Source organism: Amphiprion ocellaris, chromosome 7 (assembly GCF_022539595.1).
Source record: "Amphiprion ocellaris isolate individual 3 ecotype Okinawa chromosome 7, ASM2253959v1, whole genome shotgun sequence".
In the NCBI taxonomy this organism is placed as follows: Eukaryota; Metazoa; Chordata; class Actinopteri; family Pomacentridae; genus Amphiprion; species Amphiprion ocellaris.
The window spans coordinates 18,434,646-18,441,734 of NC_072772.1; positions in this window are offsets into that span (position 1 = coordinate 18,434,646).

Genomic DNA, 7,089 nt, shown 5'->3' on the forward strand with positions numbered 1-7,089 from the left:
GTCTGGAAGCCAGTGGCCACCACTTTGAGCACCTCTTGTAATTGTAGAGGCCAAAGATAACTTTTATTAATCTCGTGATGTCTGAATAAATTTGGTATTGAAATATTTATGCAAGTTTTTCTTTTCCTGATGTGTGTAAACATTATTTTGGCTGACTCTGTATAATGGGTTTCTGACAGGTCACCAGGCAACATCTTTTTATAATAATGACAAACATACCTGCATTCTACAGGAGTGATTTTCCTCATGTGCAGGTAAAGATGTGTGAGGAGCTTAGAGATGACAGGAGCAGGAGTCATCCTCACTAATTCAGCTTCCACCTAGAAACAGAAAGACCACAAACAAACACACTGATATACTCTCAAACGTTCAACCTCACAGCCTCAAAATATCTGTTTAGGAAGTGTTGTGTTTCTAAATTCTGCTGAAAGCATTGACAGACATTCTCTTACAAGGTTGTGTAAAAAGCAGCCTGTCCTCTGAGCTACTGAGAAAGTTTCCTGAACAAAGTTTCTACGTGTAAATCAGCTCAACAAAAACTAAAGCCTCAGTCAGAGATAACAGGTATCGCAAATTATAAACAACTTTCTTTGTTAACTCAGACTTTCTGCTTCAACCTCACATAAAAAGGGGAGTTTAACTCGTCAGGTGACTGAAAATGAACGGCTTGTGCAGTTCTAGATCCAAAAGTAGGATGTTTCAACTCATGTTTTACTACAAATACATGCAATAATAAATAAATACAATGGCTGGTTGTTAGTTTATTCACTATTAATGTCACTTTATATACTGGATTGAACTTGAGCAGTGGAAGAGAGAAGGAATTTAATGAAATTATGGAGATTCAGAGAGGTAATGTTACGCAATGTTAAGTTAAGCGCAGTTTAATTCAAACCAGCTGAATGTTAAACTTCAGTGCAGCTGAACGGGTTTCAGTTAACCTTAAAGTAAAATAACTTTTTTAAAAGCTAAAATACACAGCAGAGAAATACAGGTTGAGAAGGTCATTCTAATAATGAGGACAGCTGCAGCAGCAACTAACACAGGTGTTCAGCGGTAAGTTAGCCACCTGTGTTAATTAGCCCGCTAGCTAACTTAGCCTCTTAGCTAGCTAACGCGTCCGGACCAACTGCTCAAACACGACAAAACACAACTCTTCACAAGTCGGTGACTTACGTACAACAAAACAACGCTACTGGTTAGAAGTATTTATCTTCTTACCGTGTTTTACTCCAAAAACAAGATCAACAGCAGCCACAGATGCTACCAGACGTGCCGACCATACACATGTATATAGGAGACTACATACGCTAGCGCGCTGTCTTCTATATTATCTATGGTCTGACCAATCACTGCTCTCTGGCTCCGCCCTCTGAGAATCTTGTTGTCGTTTGGCTCCACACTTGCTGATGACCACTTCCGGTCTCAGAAAATGAAAAAAACTGACCTTTTTTCGTTTGTCTCTTACTGATTTAATTTTTTTGTTATTCTAAATATAAAATGAAAATCAAAGCATTTTTAAAATTTCGTATATCCCTTTTTGATGATGAAAAGGAAAAACGTCTTGTATTTCAATTTTAATGTTTGTATTTTAAAACAAAAGTCAAATAACCACTCGTTTTTTGTTTTTCAATACCCGTTTCAGAACGGAAAATCCAATTACCAGATCCGCACATGGACCCAAAACACTTAAAAAATGTAACTTTTTATTTTCACAACCTCTACAAACTAGGAAATTTTCACTCTACTCTGCACACCAACTCTAGAAAGATATTTCACCATGCTGAATATATCTTCCAACAGCTTGTTCCTCTGTTAACTGCTTTGAGCAGTGCTGCATTTGTTTTAATAATAAAATCTGTTTTATGTTCCTCTCAGCCTTTCTTGTTATCACTTCAGTATTTTATAGAATCTGGTGCAGATGGTTTGTTTTTGGTGAATTCATTAGTAAAACATGCAGAATATATTGTTGAATATTCAGTATTTTTCCTTACAGAGCCACACATCACACGCAATATGCTGTTAATATGTTGAAGCTAAGTTGAAAGTCTGAGAATTTTTTCTGCTTTTACAGTTCAAAAGTTTGTAGCTCTGATAAATAGTGCAATTAAAAAGAAAACATGTCTTTGACAGGTTCTCATCCTACGCTTAGCTGACTGAAAAACCTGGTACATTCAGATTCAGCAAACAGATGTGAGAGTGGCATTACTATTCTTCTCACAAAAATAAAGGACTTTCCCCAAGATCTCTATAATTAATTGAGCAGAGATACTATAAATGTGATTAATAAGGAATTTTGACCAAGATATTAGCTGATGAGACATTTACCCATCATAAAATTGGATTTATAGAGCTCTCTCATTGGATAAACTGTGGAAACTGTAGTATTACTGCTTCTAACTTACTGCAAACACCTTGGGCATTTCTTTAAACTGGTATTTCTAATTGTTTGTCAGCAGATATACGATCAGGTGACAAATTAAAGGGAAAACTTGTACATGGACCCCACAGAGCTGGGATTCAGTGGTGTTGTTATGTTGTGGAGGGCATTTTGTTGGCTTGCTGTAGGTGCACTTGTCCTCTTAGAGGGAGGGATCACTGCAGATCAATACAAAGTTGTTCTTCATGATCACCTCTATCCTGTGAGGAAACATTTTTATCCGTTCGGAGTGCTCTCTACACTTCTATAACTTCATTTAGCTTGTGTTTTTATTCAAGTGATGTACAACTGAGAATCTGAGAGATCTCTAGGATGACAGAGCCCTCATCTACAGGACATGCAGGGATCTCTTTGAAACTTCTGGCCAACGTGTTCATTCTCTCTACCAACACCATCAAAACATCACATGAGAGAATATCTCTCAGAGGAATGATGTTCAACCCTCCAGTAGAGTTCCAGGGACTCGGACAATCAATACTCTCAGTCAGTATGAGAATTGACTTTAAAATTTCTAATTTAAAAAATGCTCTGGTCTTCTTCATGTTGCTTTAAACCAACAACGCTGTCTGATTTATGGACACTATGTAGAATACAGCGTCATGTGTAAGCGCAGTTCTTGGTTGAGGAATGAGTGTTTATTTAATTTATCACATAAAAGGAAGCTTTGTCTTTGACTTCTGAGAAATAGGAGTAAATGTAGTCCTTTTCCCATATCCAATTTTGCACTGACCCAGAGTTCAGTGTCCAACTCTTGGAGGTCATCCTAAAACAAAAGTTGCTGCGCTGCTTTACATGACAGTGCTGTGAAAAAGATTACCAGGCAAACAAACAAGCCCGTGAGGAGGTGAAAGAGTAAAAGTGAGGGGCCCGTACTGAGCAGCGAGGCCGAGGACTCAGTGTGTGGAGACACAAAGAGAAAAGAAAAAGTGGATTGGTGCTGAGGTCAGGACCTGGGTGCCACCAAGAACAGCCATTTCCTGTTGACCTCTGTCCGAACTCTGGCCCCTGACCCCTCTACTGCCCCAGGCCAAATGGGGGTAGGGCGAAGGTGGGGTATTTAGTGTTTTGTGGCGTGCTCGGGGTGGATGTAGGCTGGCAAATGGTGGAATTATGTGACAATGTTTGATTGTAGAGCAGACGAGAGGTGAAAGTTGCAGAAGGGACGTGTGAATCACGAACAAATATGTGGAGGTGAAGTTTCAAGGGTGTGCACTGGTTGATTTACAATATAATTCTTAATTTCAGTGATGAATGAAAAGGAAAGAAGAATGTGAGCTCTGGTCGGAGCCATAAAGCATTTAAAAAGACCTTTCCTCCCTGTGATAATCCAGCCTGTGTGACAGATGACTGCAGCTGCAGCCTGAGGCCTCCGTCTGAGATAAACTGATAGTCGGAGCAGAGGACCCACTGACATGACTTATGGCGGGAAAGAAAAGGAGGAAGATCAGTGTATTTTTCAAGAGAAGGTCTTATGAATGTGAATGGCTGTGATGTTTGTTGTGAATGTTTGAAAACAACAGGAGCCAAAATTGTTTAGATGTGGTATGGATTATTGTAAATGAGGAGAACACAAGCTGTTTTCTTTACTGTTTAAAATGAAAAAAATATAATTTTTTAATTAATACCTTGCATTCAGATTTTATTTATGTATTCATCCAGCACCTGCAGAAGATTTTTGGAACTGTTTATCTACATACACTACTATTCAAAAGTTTGGGGTCACTTAGAAATGTCCTTATTTTTGAAAGAAAAGCAGTTTTTTTTCAATGAAGATAACATTAAATTGATCAGAAATCCAGTCTAGACATTGATAATGTGGTAATTGACTATTCTATCTGGAAACAGCTGATTTATAATGGAATATCTCCATAGGGTTACAGAGGAACATTTCCAGCAACCATCACTCCTGTGTTCTAATGCTACATTGTGTTAGCTAATGGTGTTGAAAGGCTCATTGATGATTAGAAAATCCTTGTGCAGTTATGTTAACACATGAATGAAAGTGTGAGTTTTCATGGAAAACATGAAATTGTCTGGGTGACTACAAACTTTTGAACGGTAGAGTTTTAGGGAAGGTGCACACCCACTCCTGCTGTGTTTTTGATTTAAAAAAAAAAATTCAAATATTTCTGAGTTGTATTTGCACTGCACTGATGCTTAATTCCTACAAGTTCTGTCCACCCAAGAGCCTAGACATAAACTGTATTCCCGTTTTAAACAAGAAACTATACGTTATGTAGTACCACATCATAGTATACACTACAGAGCAATTTAGGAAATACCGTTCATTCATGGTGTAAAATGTGAACCTTCAATCAGACATTAGATACAACTGCTAAACAGACTGCTGGATGTTTGAGTACTTCCATTTTATGTCACTTTGTACTTCCAATGCACTACATTTCTGAGGGAAATATTGTATTTTCTACTCCATCGCATTTATTTGACACTTTAGTTGCTTTGAAGATAAGCATGTTATGCAATGGATAATTCAACAAGCTTTGAAAATAATAAAACACACATTGTTAAAGATTAGACTAGTGGTGTCCAACTTTTAGCCTCCTTACAAAGCCAGTGTGTAGGTGGGTTACATTTTAGATGACTAGTTTTTAACAGATTTCCCCTCTAAACTTCTAAAAAAAAAATGTCCAAAAACAGATTTGTGTATCAGAATTGAGATTTTTCTTCTCTCCTCTCCCAATAATCACGCTTTGAGCCATCAGATTTATCCTCTGTCTCTGTATGTTCAGCTACATATAAAGTAGTTCAGACCTGCAGCAGCTCCAACAGTAACAAGCTGCTGACACACTAAATGCTTCGCTGTTAAAAAAGACAATAACATTAAGGGTAAAAAATGCATAAGATTGCATCCAACATTGCAAAAGTAACTTTGTGCAAAAAATAAAATGTAAAAATGCATCTTGAAAGAGCATTTCCTATTATAACTATTTCAACCTCATCCTCATGTAAATAGTCTTTAATAAATCATCTTCTGTGTATATAATGTTGTCTGTGTTTTGCACTGTGTTTCTAATTTATTGTTGTACTTTATACTTTTTTCTCCTTTGTAGTCGCTGTAACAGTGAACTTTCCCCACTGTGGGATCAATAAAGTTTATCTTATTTCACTGACAGAAGTATAGCATAAATATTGACCAAACCATCAAAAATGAATACTGTTTATGGAGGTTAACCCTCACATTGTGATTTCATTGGAACCTCAGATTCTTCTTTGTCATATAGAACAATTTATCAAAGGACCAAACTAGGAATTTTACTTGACTGTTTTCCATCCATCCATCCATCCATCCATTATCTATACACCGCTTAATCCTCAGTAGGATCACAGGGGGGTGGAGTTTATCCCAGCTGACTCAGAGTGAAGGCAGGGGACACATAGAGACAAACAATCACACCTACAGACAATTTAGAATCACTAATTAACCTCAGCATGTTTTTGGACTGTGGGAGGAAGCTGGAGAACCTGGAGAAAACCCACATATGCACAGGGAGAACATGCAAACTCCATGCAGAAAGATTCACCAAGCCACTGTGGAGCCCTACTTTACTGTTACTGTTATCTACTTTGAATTAAATTGTTCTTTTCTTTAAGATCTTTAATTGTAGTGGAATATTTTTCACCTTGCTTTATCGATCTAAATATTTTGTCCACTACTGTGAAGAAAACAGATTTAAAGTTTCCCAGATGAGAGTGATGAAGTGTGTTTCTTGTTCATGTTCATTAGAGTGTAAGATAATGATTTGTAGTGTGTTTAGGACATATTTATTTACAATCTATCCAAATATTATTACTCTGACATTTATATCCATTTTTATTCTGTTTATTCCACCATGAAATATTTTGATGGAACCAGAGATGAACTACCAGTACACACTGAGGGCCGGCTGATATTAGTAATCAAGGAGACTGAAAACCAAAATTTGGAACCAACATACATTTGCAATGAAAACTAAAAATCAAAATTTGGAATAACACAAACTCTAACACACAACTATGTTGAAATGCCTGTGTTTATTTATATTTTGCATGTGTCTATGTAGAACATAAATATTAAAATAACATAAACATTTATCCTTCCGTGTTGATTTCAAAGCTCAGCAGTGATAAATTCTGCCTTCCACTTTGCAATAAATAAGTGAAATTCAAAGGACATCGCAGCTTTAAAATCTCATCCCATTAATGAGTTCAAAGTCTATGTTTATGTGTGTTTGTCTCTTGTGCTGTTTGTCTGCACCCCTGTGTGACTGGACATGTTGTTGTGTGTCTAATTTTTGTTGTTTCTCCTGCTGTACTTGGGTCTGTTTTGGAAATTGAGGCTACATGCCACATTAATTTTAGTTAAGTCATTTTTGTTGCCTTCTTGTAGTTTTATGATCATGAGAAAAATTTTGCCTGGGTTCTATTTTGTTGCCGAGTTTTCAATATTATACACACTACCAGTCAAAAGTTTAAGAATGCCCCAATTTTTCCAGGTTTATTGAAATTCACGTAGTTCAAGTCCAATGAATAGCTTGAAATGGTAAAAAGGTAAGTGGTGAACTGTTAGAGGTTAAAAAAGGCAAGGTTACCCAAAACTGAAAAATAATGTACATTTCAGAATTATACAAAAAAGGCCTTTTTCAGGGAGC